Below are 18,132 nucleotides of genomic sequence, written 5' to 3'. Positions count from 1 at the left end.
TCCTTTTAAAAGGTTTATTTTGCAGTAGAACTTTCACAAACACAGTCTCTTAGGGAACGGAGGGCACGGGTGAAGAACTCAGGCACCTTGAACTGCAGGTTTAGCAAAGTCTCTATTTCCACCCAGAGAGTAGCCACTCGCAGCTGGGTACTTCAAGGCTGAACAGATCTCTAGCCAGAGATCATGGCAGCACGTTGGCTTAACCACTTCAATACAGGGCACTTAAACACCTTCCTGCCCAGACCAATTTTGAGCTTTCAGCGCTGTCGCACTTTGAATGACAATTGCGCGGTCATGCTACACTGTACCCAAATGAAATTTTTATAATTTTTTCCCACAAATAGAGCTTTCTTTTGGTGGTATTTGATCACCTCTACGGTTTTTATTTTTTGCGCTACAAATAAAAAAATACCGAAAATTTTGAAAAAAAATATGTTTTTTTTGTTTCAGTTTCAAAACTTTGTAAATAAGTATGTTTTCTCCTTCATTGATGGGCACTGATGGGGCTACACTGATGGGCACTGATAAGGCGGCACTGATGGGCACCAATGAAGTAGCACTGATGAGGTGGCATTGATGGACACTGATAGGCGGCACTGACAGGCGGCACTGATAGGCGGCACGGATGGGCGACACGGATGGGCGACATGGATGGACACTGATAGGTGGCACAAATTGGCACTGATAGCTGGCACGGATTGGCATGGATGGGCGGCACAGATGGGCATGGATAGGCGGCACAGATGGGCATGGATAGGAGGCACAGATGGGCATGGGTGGGCACTGATAGGCGGCACAGGTGGGCACTCATAACAGGTGGGCACTCATAGGCGGCACAGGTGGGCACTCATAGGCGGCATTGGTGTTATACTGTACTAATGGATGCCAATCAGTGCCAAACAATAATGCATGCCAATCAGTGATGCCCATTGTGGGCACTGATTGGCATCCATTATGGGCACTGATTGGCATCCATTGTGCTGACCATTGGCATCCCTGGTGGTCTAGGGAGGATTACCTTTTCCCTGGTGGTCTGGTGGCGTCCCTGGTGGTCCAGTGTGGGCATCCTCGGGGGGGCTGTGCTGATAATCGATCAGCACAGACCCCCCCTGTCAGAGGAGCAGCCGATCGGCTCTCCTCTACTCGCGTCTGACAGACGCGAGTGAGGAAAAGCCGATCACCGGTTCTTCCCATTTACACTGTGATCAGCCGTTCACGTGGTAAAGAGTCTCCGTCGGAGACTCTTTACCGAGATCGTAGTTGCCGGGTGTCAGACTGACACCCCGCAACAACGATCGCCGCGATGCGCGCCCCCGGGGGCGCGCAGCAGCTCATAATCCTGAGGACGTCATATGACGTCCGGTCAGGATTATCAAACCACTTTGCCGCCGTCTTTTTGTAATAGGGCGGGCGGCAAGTGGTTAAACACTCTAACAATCAACTGAGGATGAACAGGAATCTTTTTCCAACCGTACCTGGAACGTTTCCCGCTTCCTCTATGGTACTGGAAAAGTGTGAATTTGTCAATGTCCTTCTCAACTCAGTAACCAGGCACTTCTCAGGATGCCACTTGCCGGCCCTCCTCAGAAGAGTCCTTCCAGGCGGCCGGAGTGAATGGTGCGGTGAGAGAAGAGCTCCGTCGCATCAGGAGAATAGAAGCGACTCACAGCAGCCTGTGACAGCCTAAACCGGCTCACATCCACGGCGGAAGACGAGATCACTGTAATCCTCGTGATGGCCAAGAGAAAAACCAGAGAAGGACCCAGAAAATTGACGGATTTTTACTCCGCGATCTCGGCCGGGATCATCCAAGATGGCGCCGGTGCAGAACATTCTACCTCACGGCTGCTTCCTCATCACAGTGGCGCGGCAACTCAGGGGGATGGTGAGTCCCTTGATAGCAGTTTTACCCCGCTATCTCCCCTGTCAGCCTCCAATAGTCCCCTGAAACAAAAAAGGAGACTCTGCTCTCCAGATGAAGAAGGAGGTGAGCTGGGGGATGAAGGGCAGGAGATGGACCAGTCTGATGTATATACTCAGAAATTAGACGCTCTTCCTGCCTCTGGTCAGCCCCTGACTGATACTATTATGAAAGATATGATCCTCACCCTGAGGGGGGCTATACAGCAAGACATGACAAAGGTTTCCCGCACAGCGCACAAAGAGATAAAGGCCCTGAGTGGCAGAGTCCTCCATGTGGAAACAAAAATGAGCGATTTCTCTGCGGCTCATAATGAATTAGTAGATGCGCATCTGGATTTAGAAAATGAGCTTAAGGCCCTTCGCCTAAAGGTCACCGACCTCGAGGACAGGTCACGCAGGAACAACGTAAAGTTTCGGGGGATCCCCGAATCAGTGAAGCCTGCTGAACTGCGTCCGTTCCTCCAACAACTGATGAAAACGGCATTACCATCCCTCACACCTGCGGATGTCATCATAGATAGGGCACACAGGCTACAGAAACCACCTCATCTCCCTGACACGGTGCCTAGAGACGTCATTGCCCGAATTCACTATTTACACGTGAAAGACCAACTTATGAGAGTTTCCAGACAACATAATACCCTCCCTGATCCGTATTCAAGGATCGCCATCTACGCTGATCTCTCACAAGCCACCATGAAAGCCAGGAACAACTTGGTTCCAATCACTAAAGCATTAAGAAATAATAAAATTTTGTACAAATGGGGCTTTCCTGCGAAACTTTTGCTTGAACGTGGAGGAAAATGGTTTACCATTTCGTCTCTGGAGTCTGGATTGGAGCTCCTGCAAAGATGGGGACTGATCCATAAAGATGCTTGCCATACTTCCTCAAGCCCTGCCACCTCCAGGCCTAGTTCTATTGATTATCGCAATGCCAGGGAAAATGGAGCAGGCTAGTCTCCAGCTTGATCGCCTCTCCTGAAATGGAGGTGACAACATCCCTCGTCTTCACTACAGCAGTACACGCCATTTCCAACTGAAACAGAATACTCCTGATGTTCGGCTGTATTGGACCGTATCAGAACTATTTCTCCCCAATTCCGTTTCTGGGATTATCCCAAATTCATTCGATTGACTTTGATTCTCTCTAATTTTCCTTTCTTAGTTTTAAACAGTTTGTGTTTGACTCATCCAGGTTCTTGGATCTTTCCTATGCCTGCATTGGCATGCCCTTTGTTCCAATCCTCTGCTTTGGAAAATGTTCTCTTTACATTGCGCTTATCCGATTTCACCACTAGATACCGACTAGGCTTCTCCGAAAACAGCTATGTCCATTAAAATGTTATCCATCAACGCTAGAGGACTCAATAGCCCATTCAAGCGACGAACACTGTGGAAGACGGCTCAGGAACAGAAATGTGACATTCTATTCGTGCAAGAGACGCATTTTTCAAGTCAGAATCCCCCCAGATGCTCTCACAATAAATATCCGCACATCTTTACGGCGAATGACTTTGGCAAACATAATGGTGTCTTGATTGCCATCAGAGACTCCGTTACATTCCATCTCATAGACAAATTGATAGACAGTAGTGGTAGGTTTATTATTATTATTGCTGAAATCAATCACAAACTCTATACCTTGGTAAATCTTTATGCACCTAATAAGAAATCGATGAAATTTATTCGTAAGACAGTACAAAAAGCTAAAGCATTACAAAAGGGTAGTTTACTGATATGTGGGGATTTTAATATGCTTATGAGTGAAGCAATGGATTCCTCCTCTGTGGGGCGGAGACACAGACCATCTCTGGGACAGTACTGCCTATCCGAAGAGCTGTATGACCCATGGCGATGCCTCCACTCCACAGAAAGAGATTTCACATACTATTCGCCGGTCCATCGACACTATTCTAGAATTGATTTTTTTCTCACCGACAAATATCTGTTACAAAGCATACTAAAAGCTAATATACATAATATTACATGGTCTGACCATGCCCCAATTACGATCGAAATAACCGACTCACATCAATCAAAATCTGTGCCCTTATGGCGAAATAATACTTACCTTCTCTCCAAGCCTCAAATTCAGTCAGAAATAAAAATTAAACTTGAAGAATATTTTAGATTGAATGACCAACCAGGAACACCCAGAAATATGATCTGATGTGCCCACAAGGCAGTCTCCAGGGGCACATTGATTCAAATTGCTGCCAGAGAAAAGAGGAAAAAGTCGCAATGCATTACACAACTGCAGGTTCAAATCTCTGACCTAGAATCGGAACATAAACGCACAGCAGACCATTCCATACTGCAGCAATTAAACTCCTGTCGAGAGGAACTTAGACAAATATTACAACATGACTATGACATCTACTTTAAGAGACTCAAACTAACATATTATTCCCAATCCAACAGGGCTGGCAAACTGTTGGCCTCACAACTAAAGAAGCGGGGGAACCGTGCTAATATTTCGGTGCTTAAACATCATATTGACAACCAACCACATCACAACCCCAAAGACATTGCCAACACATTTAAAGATTTTTATGAATCGTTATATAACTTGAATTTAGATAAACAAGTTCGCCAACCCACATTGGCAGACATTAATACATTTCTGCATAATATTGCCCTTCCCTCTCTGGATCAGGAATCACTACAACACCTGAACACACCCTTTACAGAGGCCGAAATACAGGCGGTGATTAAAAATTTACCTAAACATAAATCCCCGGGGGCGGATGGCTTCTCGGCCGAATATTACCAGGCATTTGAGCAAATACTCACTCCCAGATTAGTAGAGATTTACAATTTAGCCGCACAAACTGGTACATTTCCCAAAGAAATGTTGCAAGCGATAATAGTGACAATACCAAAACCCGGAAAAGACCCCTCCCATCCCCAGAATTATAGACCCATTTCCTTGTTAAATACTGACCTCAAAATTTATGCCAAAGCACTCGCCAACAGACTAATGACAGTGATCCCCGCTCTTATTGGATTGGATCAGGTAGGCTTTGTTAAAGGTAGACAGGCCCCAGATAGTACGAGAAGGATGATTAATCTGATGACGTACGTGGAAATCAATAAGACGCCTAGTATATTTGTTGCTCTCGATGCGGAAAAAGCATTTGATAGAGTGCACTGGCAGTATCTATCCGAAACACTTTCCAAATTTGGACTGAGAGGTTTTGTCCACTCTGCGATTATGTCCCTCTATACAAACCCCACTGTCCCTTATCCCCAGTATTATTCTCCATGGTCATAGAACCCCTAGCTGAACTTATTAGAATTACTACTGACATAAAAGGTCTTCAAATAGGACAGAAAGAACACAAAATTGGACTATTTGCCGATGACATCATTCTAACTTTAACCAATCCTGAAACCTCTCTGCCCAAAGCCACGGAAATACTACATGAATTTGGTAAAATAACGTATTATAAAATTAATACCACTAAATGCTATGCCCTTCCCCTGCATATATCTGAAGACAGAAAACGTAGACTACAAAACATATTTTCTTGTAACTAGAATTCACCGTCCATTACCTATCTTGGTATCCAGTTGGTATACCCTACCTCGAAACTATATGAGGTCAACTTCCATCCTCTCCTAGCACAAATACAAGTAGAACTCTCCCAGCTCTCCAAAATTCACCTCACTTGGGTTGGCCGGATAGCTGCTTATCAAATGCAAATTATTCCCAAGATACTCTACCTCTTCAGGGCCCTTCCGATCCCAATACCACAAAAGTTCTTCTCCAAATTGGCCTCAAACCTGAATAAATATATATGGCAAAATAAGAAGCCCAGAATAGCCTTAGCAACGTTATACAAACATAGAAAAATAGGTGGAGGAGGCCTACCCAATGCTTATGCATATTATCAGGCCTCACTACTGGATCAACTAAAATATTGGTTCTCGTGTCAAGAGGATAAACTATGGTCCTGCATAGAACATGAAGTGACTCCAGGGCATGACCTTACAGCATTACTGATGGCAATCAACATTCACCATAGACCTCATGTTCCGGCTTACCCAACGATCCAAGCAACGCTAGAAGCCTGGTCCCTGTTAACCAAACATACATTTCCAGATGAAACTCTCCATACCCTTAATATACCCCTGACAACATATGCTTACCTTATAGAAAACTTCTCTACACATCATTGGAAACAAAAGGGCATCCACTATACCATTGATGAATTACGGCAACCCACCGCATTAGACACCTTTATGATACAACAAATTAAACACTACCACATGAAAAATCCAATTACATCTATAGTACTACCTTTAAAAATTTGGGATTTCCTAAGGAACAAAAGTGGTCCACATGTTAAAGGCATATCACTGTGCTACAAATTTTCCAACTTCCATACCATGCATTCCAAACTCCCATCTATGCGCAAGTGGGAGGCGGAAATAGGTAGATCCTTTGCTCTTCCACAATGGTTAGTAGCTATTAAATATAACAATAGATCCTCGGCATGTGTAGATCATTGGGATAACTCCCATAAGATCCTCCATAGATGGTACCTAACTCCAATGCGTCTACACACCATGAACCCGGCTCTCTCTCACTTATGCTGGAGACATTGCAATCACGCAGGTAATCTACTACATGTCTTGTGGCTATGTAAGGCTCTGAAAGAATTTTGGGGGGACATTTTCTCTCTTATATCGAAAACGATTCAATCCAAGTGTAACCCCTCCCCAGAACTAGCACTGTTAAGTTTGGGGATAGATTCTTTCCCATATAGACAACGGAAAGTGGTAGTAAACATTCTTTATGCGGCTCGTATATCAATAGCAGCCAAATGGAGATCCGCCACTCCCCCAAGCATAGCAGAAGTTATTCATAGAGTGAACTCACAATGCCTAATGGAAAAATTATTAGCCTATAAGGAAGGAAGAGCAAGTACCTTCCATAAATTCTGGGATAGTTGGACCTCATCTTAATGGAACCTCTAGGGTTGATATTCTACTAACAAGACATACTGGAGTATTGGATAATTAATAGTATCTTTTGGTGAAATTATATTAACATTGCAGAGGTATTGAACATGACAATGCTGATCTGTTTCTGTTTCTGTTGTTTGTTTGGTTATTTGGTTTCTGATTACACATCTACTAGGTATACAAGCCTACCTGTATCCTTGAATCACAGGCAGCCTTTCCTCCCTCTGTTAATGCGTCATTTGCTATGAGTAATAGTATTATACTAGTATGCTTTACTCTGCTACTGTTGGCCAAGACCTGGGCCGTAACCATATATCCTGAGATCATATTGAGATAGCCTGCTCACAGTTTGCTCCCGTTTGGGGTGACAGGCTTTTTGTAGTACCTATTCCAATTTACAATACTCCCTCAGGCCTTCCAGTTAATGTTAGTGTAAGTCACTGTTATTAGAACTTGAAATAATAGCTACAACATAGTGTCCTATTGAATATGCAATGTATTGACATTATTGTATACTGGCTTGTTTCTTTAATTTACTTGTACTCAAAAATTAATAAAAATCTTTGGTTAAATAGAAGAGTCCTTCCCTGATCACTTCCAGGAGCTATGGTGTCCCTCCAAGCTGAGAGCACACCCGGACACCTTGAATTCTCCTCAGTTACTGCGCCTCTGACTAGCCGGTTGCGAAACTCGGGAACAGACGGATCCCAAACCCAGACCAGGCAGGTCTATCAGGGGCCATCGACAGGAACATGTTGCGGGGTGTCAAACACCCCGTGACCAGGACCCCTCACGGGGCTACCCCAGTCCTGGAACCAGAACAGACCACACGGGTCTCATGAACAACTCCAGAACCCCGAACATGTGACCCACACCTGTTTAAGTACCCCCTCCCAGACTCCTCAGCGGGCCCGGCACTCCCGCTGATTGGCTCTGAGAGGGCCGATACCCAAACATCCAACCAGACTTGGTTCTGGTCTGTCATGTGCATCCCACTGTTCACATGACCAGGCAGAACTTCTAAACATAGCCTGGCCAGACTGGAGTTAGGCCTACCTACATAATTAACCCTCAGAACCTTTATTGTCCTGAGACCAAAAACAAAATTTACAATGTGTGTGACATTTGATCCTAAATGTCATCCGCTACATTACATTAGCCTCAGATATGAAATTAACATCTTCAAGTTTGGCCAAATCAGGTGATCTTCTCTCGCTTGTATCTATGAAACTAAAAGCCACTTCTCATCCAATGCTCACCAAGAAAAATGGACTGGACATATTTAAAAAAGCTTACCGGTATCCTATCTCTGTTGGTCTCTCTGAAATAAGCTAGTGTTGAATATGTCTACTTATGGATCTCCCTCCCTTTTTTTTTTACAGGTTGTTGCCCAGAAATAAAAATGATTTGAGTGATTTTAACAGAATTTACCTAAAATTATTGACTTATTAAAATTATTGACTTATTAAATTATTAACTTTGGCAAGTTGGAAATTCACAATTTTGCTGAAATGTGGCTGGAAAAAAAAAAAAAAAAAGAGGTCTCCCCTTTTTTTCCCTTTTATTAAGACAGGGTGTTTTTGGGGGAAGATTTTTTTTTTGTGTGTTCTTTGTATTTGTCTTTTTTTTAGGCCTTTTTTGTGTGTATATTTTTTATTTTACCTTTTGGCTGTTTTTTCTTTTTTTTTTTTTTTTGTCAGAACAGGTCAAGTATAGTTGAAAGGAGAATCCATAGACTTTTTGAATCATTTCTATTTTACCCTTAAAAAGAAAACAATGTAATTTGGCCTTTCTCGTTGACACAAAAATGCATTGCACATAAATCTTTAAATTTCTCAATAAAATTTTGGCAAAAGGAAAATACTTAATTTCACTCATTTGTAGTCAGGAAGATCTCCTCTGAATGCCAGAACATGCAACTGCTTCGGAATGGAAAGGGACATTTTCCAAACTAATCTGACTTCAACTATCTTCAGCTCTAAAGCTGGCCAAAGATTTAATTATTTTTCTTTTAATAAGCCAGCAGACTGGCTGAAATTTAAAATAACCAGACTCCCCCATCCACACAAGCAAATTGTGCACTCGATTGGCTGCAGCTAGTGGACTAATTACATTTTTTTTAACATTCCCAATAAATAGAAGATAATTTAATGTCGGGCAGGAGTGGCCATAAATGAACTGAAATTCCTCCGGTCCCTGCTGAAGCAGCCAAATTTCGATCCATCGATGGCCAGCTTGAAGATATCTGTCATGATTTGGGAATTCGCTCCCATTTAGGGTTGGAGTGACTGACCAAAACTGGTTGAGGCAATGGGGCAGATGGTGGCGGATGACATAGATTTGACACCGAATGTTTGGTATGTCTTAGATTGCCTCTGATTCCTCCTGTATTGAATTGTATAGTAACTGTACTGTCTGCCTTAACATTGTACAACCCTGCGCAAACTGTTGGCGCTATATAAATCCTGTATAATAATAATAATACCTGCTCACTTAGTGAGGGTGAGAGCCCTGAAAGGGGCCAAGGAGAATCTAAGGTACCAGCTGGTCTTCATTTGAGCTCCTAGTGGTGGAGAAGTTAGACTGCAGGTGATACTTAGGTTGTGGCCCTTAGACTCAACTAAGCAGTCTGTAAGTGCGCTGACTTGCTCCTTTGCAGCTCTGGAGCACCGGACCAACAAAGCAGCTTGTAACATAGGAGAATCAGCAAGGGTGCACAGAATTTCACAGAGAGATAGACAAGACACACAGGCTAAGAGTGCATAGGTGCTGATAACAAGGCCTGCTGAAACTGACAGGCAGGGGCGTAACTATAGGGGGTGCAGCAGTCGCATCCGCAACTGGGCCCTGTGATGCAGGGGGCCCATGCAGCCCCCTCTACATATGGCCAGCAGCAGCATAGGCAGCTAGCACACACTATTACATACCCCCTCCATATCCCCCTGGGGACAGGGACTCCCACCTCCCCTGGGGACAGGGACCCCTTCTCACCTGGGGGCAGTAACTTCATCTGCCCTGGAGAAAAGGACCTTATCTCTTCTGGGGATGGGGACCTAATCCTGCCTAGGGACAGTCCCCCAATGGGGCACCTAAAAATGTAAAAAAATAAATAAATAAAAACTACTGATACCAGTGGTGGAACTACAGGGCTCACAAAGGTCATACCTGTGACCACGCCCTGGAGTTCCACTGCCGGACTCGGAGGGAAGGGCCCTGGCTGGGGTTCAGGGGGGCCCTTCATGGTTTCTTGCATCGGGGCCCTGAAGGTTCTAGTTACGCCACTGCTGACAGGGGCACACTGGGAACACAGGGCTGTCAGCAGGTTGAAACACAATGGAAACAAAAGGTTGGGAGCAGGCTAGGACACACTGAGAACACAAGGTTGGGAGCAGGCTAGGACACACTGAGAACACAAGGTTGGGAGCAGGCTAGGACACACTGAGAACACAAGGTTGGGAGCAGGCTAGGACACACTGAGAACACAAGTTTGGGAGCAGGCTAGGACACACTGGGAACACAAGGTTGGAAGCAGGCTGGGAAACACTGGGAACACAAGGGTGAGCGCAGGCTAGGACACACTGGGAACACAACGTTGGAAGCAGACTGGGACACACTGGGAACACAAGGTTAGAAGCAGGCTGGGCCACCCTGGGAATACAAGGCTGGAAGCAGTCTGGGACGCACTGGGAACACCAGGCTGGAAGCAGGTTAAGACACAATGGAAACAAAAGGCTGAAAGCAGGCTAGGACACACTGGGAACACAACGTTGGAAGCAAACTGGGACACACTGGGAACACAAGGTTAGAAGCAGGCTGGGCCACCCTGGGAATACAAGGCTGGAAGCAGTCTGGGATGCACTGGGAACACCAGGCTGGAAGCAGGTTAAGACACAATGGAAACAAAAGGCTGAAAGCAGGCTAGGACACACTGGGAACACAACGTTGGAAGCAGACTGGGACACACTGGGAACACAAGGTTAGAAGCAGGCTGGGGCACCCTGGGAATACAAGGCTGGAAGCAGTCTGGGACGCACTGGGAACACCAGGCTGGAAGCAGGTTAAGACACAATGGAAACAAAAGGCTGGAAGTAGGCTAGGACACACTGGGAACACAAGGTTGGAAGCAGGCTGGGACACCCTGGGAGCACAATGCTGGAATCATGTTGGGACATGCTGAGAACCAGTGGCGGCTGGTGCTCCATCTTTTGGGGGGGCGGCAAACAAACCATCCGCCACCCCCCTCCCCTCACATTTTTGAGTGAGTTTACAGCTTGTATAACAGTGTAAATTTGCTGCCCAGTCAAAATAACTCAACATACAGCCATTAATGTCTAAACTGCTGGCAACAAAAGTGAGTACACCCCTAAGTGAAAATGTACAAATTGGGCCCAATTAGCCATTTTCCCTCCCCGATGTCATGTGACTCGTTAGTGTTACAAGGTCTCAGGTGTGAATGGGGGGCAGGTGTGTTAAAGGTGGTGTTATCACTCTCACTCTCTCATACTGGTCACTGGAAGTTCAACATGGCAAAGAACTCTCTGGGGATCTGAAAAAAAATAATTGCTGCTCTACATAAAGATGGCCTAGGTTTTAAGAAGATTGGCAAGACCCTGAAACTGAGCTGCAGCACAGTCGCTGAGACCATACAGCGGTTTAACTGGACAGGTTCCACTCAGAACAGGCCTCGCCATGGTCGACCAAAGAAGTTGAATGCACGTGCTCAGTGTCATATCGAGAGGTTGTCTTTGGGAAGTAGACATATGAGTGCTGCCAGAATTGCTGCAGAGGGTGAGGTAGTGGGGGATCAGCCTGACAGTGCTCAGACCATACGCCGCACACTACATCAAATTGGTCGGCTTGGCTGTCGTCCCACTTGAAAATCTTTTTTAAAGATGATGCACAAGAAAGCCCACAGTTTGCTGAAGAAAAGCAGACTAAGGACATGGATTACTTGAACCATCTCCTGTGGTCTGATGAGACCAAGATAAACTTATTTGGTTCAGATGGTGTCAGAAGTGTGTGACGGCAACCAGGTTCAAGACAAGTGTGTCTTGCCTACAGTCAAGCATGGTAGTGGGAGTTTCATGGTCTGGGGCTGCATAAGTGCTGCCAGTGTTGTGACGTATACAGTCCGGCCATCGAAAAGTGTCCACTCTGAACTGCTGCACAGGCGCATCGCTTGCGCAGTACTGAGCAGAAGGAGATTCGGAAAATCTCTGAAGATGAACGGCACCTGCGCTGTGAGTCCAGGTGCAAGCCCCACCATTCAAGTGGACATAGGGCTGCACATATTAGAGGGCCCCTCGTGGGCTCGCTTCGCTCGCCAAGCTTCGGACACGGCCTTGCTTCGCTTGGCTCTTTTTATTCTAACTCTATGTCCACTTGGATGGTGGGGCTAAAACCTGGACTCACGGTGCAGGTGCCATTCATCATTTGGCTATTTTCGGAATCTGCTTGTCCTGTGTACTGCGCATGCGCAGTACACAGTGGACACAATCCGACGGGGGACACTATCCGACAGGACACCGCCACTGGGGAGCTACAGTTCATTAAGGGAACCATAAGTGCCAACATGTACTGTGACATACTGAAGCTGAGCATGGTCCCCTCCCTTTCAAGACTGGGCCGCAGGGCAGTATTCCAACATGATAATGACCCCAAACACAGCTCCAAGATGACCACTGCCTTGCTAAAGAAGCTGAGGATAAAGGAGATGGACTGGCCAAGCATGTCTCCAGACCTAAACCCTATTGAGCATCTGTGAGGCATCCTCAAACGGAAGGTAGGGGAGTGCAAGGTCTCTAACATCCACCAGCTCCATGATGTTGTCATGGAGGAGTGAAAGAGGACTCCAGTGGCAACCTGTGAAGCTCTGGTGAACTCCATGCCCAAGAGGGTTAAGGCAGTGCTGGAAAATAATGATGGCCACACAAAATATTGACACTTTGAGCCCAATTTGGACATTTTCACTTAAGGGTGTACTCACTTTTGTTGCCATTGGTTTAGACATCAATGGCTGTGCATTGAGTTATTTTGAGGGAACAGAAAATTTACTCTGTTATACATGCTGTACACTCACTACTTCACATTGTAGCAAAGTGTCATTTCTTCAGTGTTGTCACATTAAAAGATATAATAAAATATTTACAACAATGTCACTTCTCCTCTCTGCTAATCGGGTCCTAAGTCCCACTTCGTGATTGGCTGGGAAGAGAAGTAGGAAGACAATAGTGAATGTTACTTTGCTATTGCCACACAAATGGGTGGGCCCAGGGCACAGTGCTTTGCACCCCAAGCCCACCCTTTTTTGAAGCCAATCAGAGTCCCGGGCTCTAATCATGTGCTTCAAAAAAAAAAAACACCCCATTGAAATCCATATGGCACCCTGCATGTCGATTAGGGGCCAGGCACATGGATTAGGGGGCGGCACCCGTGTGCCCGTAATGGAGTGGCTGCCATTGCTGTAAACACAAGGCTAAAAGCAGGCTGGGACACCCTGGGATCACAAGGCTGGAAGCAGGCTGAGAGATACCTGAAACACGAAGCTGGAAGCAGGTTGGGACACACTGAGAACCAAAAGCTGGAAGTAGGTTGGGACACACTGGGAACACAAGACTGGAAGCAGGCTGGGATGCACTGGGAACCCAAGGCTGGAAGCAGACTGAGGGATACTTGAAACACAAGGCTGGGACCAGGTTGGAACACACTAAGCACCAAAGGCTGGAAGCAGGTTGGGAAACACTGGAAACACATGGCTGGAAGCAGGCTAGGATACGTTGGGAACACAAGGCTGTAAGCAGGCTGGGACACACTGGGAACACCAGGCTGGAAGCAAGCTGGGACACACTGGGAACACCAGGCTGGAAGGAAGCTGGGACACACTGGGAACACCAGGCTGGAAGGAAGCTGGGGCTCACTGGGAACACCAGGCTGGAAGCAGGCTAGGACACACTAGAAACACAAGGCTGGAGGCAGACTAGTACACATTGAAGACTGTAGGCAATACTATGGATCACAGGAAGCACAGGAAAACACTGGAAGAGAACACAAGGGGGTCCAGACAAGTCGGGGCAAGCAAAGCGCTTGCCCCGACTTGTTTAAGCCCCGACTTGTTCATACCCTGACTTAGTTGGGGTAGGCGGAACACTTTGGTGGGGGTGGGTCAGCCCCGACACTTGACCTTTGACCTCTGGGGATACGCCTGCTGACCTTTGGGGGAGGTCCCTATTCCAATCCCTGAGTCCTAGCCTTGTTCTTCTAGGGGAAACCCAAACCCCAAACCTAACCCCCCAACCTGCACACTCCTCTGTGAATAGCTGAGAACTGGTGAATGCACACAGAAAAACCCAGTGCAGGAGCATGGAACAGCAAAGTATGACATTATCCAACAGAGTTTTTGCTTCCCTTACCCCAAGGTGTGTCCCACTTTTTGAATAAAAGTGGATATCTACTTCAAATCAAATATTTAAATAAAAATATCTGCCATGATATCTTGTCTGACAGTAGAATAGTAAGGACACATGTAAATTGTAAAAGGTATGGACTTGTAGCATAATATAGATAGGGCAATCCATGTAGCAAAAGGAACTTGTAATGGTGGCTCACGTATTTTAAAAAACATATTTTTTTAAATACATTTTTATGTCGTTTTGTCAAGCTGGAAGAAATGTGTAGTGACGCTGATTTCTGTACAATACACAGAGAATATTTTGTCTGAAGCCTCTTACAGAGTTCCACTTAATTGCCTATAGTAAACAGGATATGAGAAATTTTGTAGGAATTGTCATCTTTTTTTCAACATTACAAAACAACTCATCTCATGGAAATGTTTTATTTTATTTTTTTATCATACAATGCAAACCTCTGCGCGGTACATTTTGTCACTCAAACAATAACCGAAATAGACATTATTAGTTGACAGCCAGCATCAGTCATAAACGTGTGTTGTGTCACTTCCTGTTCTCTTGTGAGTTCACATACAAAAGGGACATCACAGCCTGACAAAACTGACTTTCGTTCAAGGTTATCAAAATAATAAAATAGAGAAACGGTTTCTGGATGAGCCCTCCAACACCTCTCGTGTCCCAAGCGGAAAACCTGTTGGAATTTAGATGATTGAACTCTAACCTAGTCGGACAAAATAATGAAGACTAATGAAACAATAACGAAAAGAAAAAAAAAGATCATTGGAAATGGAAAATAAAAGTTCACTCTGCCTCATTTCCACAATCTGACATACATCACTGACATATTTCTCTGACAAAGCGGTGACCTTAATTCTTATCCAAATCTGTCCAAACAGATACTGGAAGTAAAATGTCCCAGAGGTTAGCAGAGCCAGGCATCTGTTTCCACTGTGCACTACATCCATGACCCTGTCCACACTATCCCCAAGAATAGTGTACATAAAGCAATGACTATAAATCAGGGCTTTAGGACATAGCTGAGAACGAGAGCAATTCTGACTCACATTGTCTCAAATACAATCCAACTTGTTGATGGTTATCATCAGTATTCTCTGTGATTGGAAAATAAAGTGCTTGAGTACATGCCAATGATACACTTGCCAACATTCACGGGGGCAAAAAAGGTCATATCAAAAAAGAAAGAATATATTACCCATTCTCTGACTACTTCTGGAACTGGTACCAAAGAGAGTTCTGGGACTGCTGGCAAACATGTAGAACATTAGCCTCTTGGCAAGCTTGTCGCACCTTGGCCTCTTGGCAAGCATCTAGCACCCTTAGCACCATGAATTGACTTATTTAAAGGCAATTTTGTTTTTTTCTTTTTGGATAAAGTTAAAGCGGTAGTTAAAGTTAAAGCAAATCCCCTGCAAAGGCATACTAGCACATTATGGGAGACTTACCTTAAAATTAAGTCCTCCAGTGTCTCTGTTATGGTTATGCAATAGAGTTCATCTGCTTACCTGTCTCCATGTGTTCATCTCTAGACCAGCCGACCCTCACCTGTTTTTGTAATCCATCCTCTGGCATGACTCCACCCTAGCTCCTATCAGAGACGGCACAGTGGTGTAGTGGTTAGCACTCTCACCTAGCAGTAAGAAGGGTCGCTGGTTCAAATCCCAACCACGACACTACCTGCCTGGAGTTTGCATGTTCTCCCTGTGCCTGCGTGGGTTTCCTCCGGGTACTCCGGTTTCCTCCCACAATCCAAAGACATGCAGGTAGGCTAATTGGCTTCTGTCCAAAATTGGCCCTAGTATATGAATGGGGACCTTGGATTGTGGGCTCTTTGAGGGTAGGGACCGATGTGAGTGTGCAATGTACAGGGACAATTGTAGACACTTAGGTTGAACTGGATGGACTGGTGTCTTTATTCAACCTTACTAACTATGAAACTATGAAACTATGAAACTCTATATTAACCTGTGCACTGCAGGCCAACCCTGCTGATCAACCTTTGTGTATTAGCTTCCTGTTACCTTCCGTGTGCTCTTCTGTTGTTCCGTTACCGACTTTGGCGTGTCCTTGACTATCCCTGTTTGCCTGTGATCCTGACCTTTTGGCGTGTCCCTTACTATTCCTGTCTGCTTGTAGCCCCGACCTTGGCTTTGTCCCTCACCATCCCTATCCTCCTGTTGCCTACTGTGGGTGTGAGCTGGGGGACCCTGGGGGTCGTGACCTGGAGCCAGTTGCAGCCAAGTCCATCCTCACCACTAGAGGCTCTGGTGAACACCTGCTGGCTCTTAGACTCCGCGCCCCAGGGAATCTTACGCTCTAACCCCGGTGGGATCCATCTTGGTGTTCTGGCGGCCTTGCCTTCCTATCACCTTGACCCCCGTCTGCAGCAGTCAGCCGTAGGGTCCATTACCTTGCGGTGCACTCCTGATCCCTACAGTGTGCATCTGTCACCTGGCCTCAAGGTGACCTGACAGTCTCCATACTGTTACCACTTCCATCTTCACCTGTTCTTCCTTATGGGTTCGCGGTCTCTGGCTACATGAGTCGCAGTAAACACTTTTTGTCTCACTTGACCCTCCCTTTTAGATTCTAAGCTCTAAGGAGCAAGGCTCTCTAAATCCTCCTGTATTAAATTGTATTGTAACTGTACTGTCTGCCCTCATGTTGTACAGCGATGCACAAACGGTTGATCTAAATCCTGTAAATTAATAATAAATTAATAATAAATTAATAATAAAAATAATAATAATATCCACCTCCGGAACTTCTCCCAAGCCTCGCCCATCCTCTGGAATTTGTTACCCCAATCTGTAAGCCCTTGTACACATGGTCGGACATTCCGACAACAAAATCCATCAGACTTTGTCTGACAGATTTTGTCCGAAAACTTGTGCTGCATACACACAGTCGGACAAAGTTGTCGGAAAATCTGATCGCTCAGATCGTGGTGACATTATTTCGTTACAATGGGACTATGTTCAGACTAGTAGCCAATAGCTTTGGTCTAGGAATTTGATCTGAGCATGCGTGGCACTTTGTCCGATCGGAATTCTTTACAAACGATCGGACAAAGTCCCATCGGACCATGTAGTCGGAAAATTTTATAGCCCAGCTCTAAAACGTTGTCCATCGGATATTCCGACGGAAACAGTCTGATGGAGCCCACACACGGTCGGATTATCCGATAACACGCTCCGATCGGACATTTTCCGTTGGAATGTCTGACCGTGTGTACAAGGGCTTAGATTGTCTCCAAATGTATCCTGTGTCCATCTAACAACTGCACTACTTTCTTCATTAGCTCATCCCCCACAGCTATTACCCTTTTGTATAACTTGTCCCTCCCTCCTAGATTGTAAGCTCTAATTAGCAGGGCTCTCTGTATTGAATTCTATTGTAAATGTACTGTCTGCCCTAATACTGTAAAGCGCTGCGTAAACTGTCAGGGCGATATAAATCCTGTATAATAATAATAACAATAATAATAATAAAAAAGCTAGAGAGGGTTATAGACCCTCTTACTTTTTTTTTTTTCTTTTGGTCATCTGTGTCCAACTGGGGAGATTTCCTGTATACGAACATTGTTTTCTAGGCATCTAAATGCAGCACTATAGTAATCAATGAGCCCATACACATAGCTGCATGTACATGTGAAAATGTGCACTGCCTCTAGCTACGCAGAACAAAAGTAGGCTCTGAGTCCAGGGCCGCATAGATTTGCAAATTTTACATGCGTATGCATCTAAATGCACATAAAAATGCCTAAATGTACGTAAACCTGTACGTGCGTAAATGTGTAGACATTCATTTGAAT

This window comes from Lithobates pipiens, unplaced genomic scaffold, assembly GCF_037356315.1.
Source record: "Lithobates pipiens isolate NorthernLeopardFrog02 unplaced genomic scaffold, aLitPip1_a1.2 Scaffold_7, whole genome shotgun sequence".
NCBI lineage: Eukaryota > Metazoa > Chordata > Amphibia > Anura > Ranidae > Lithobates > Lithobates pipiens.
The sequence above is the reverse complement of the archived record's forward strand: the minus strand, read 5'-3'. Positions refer to the sequence as shown.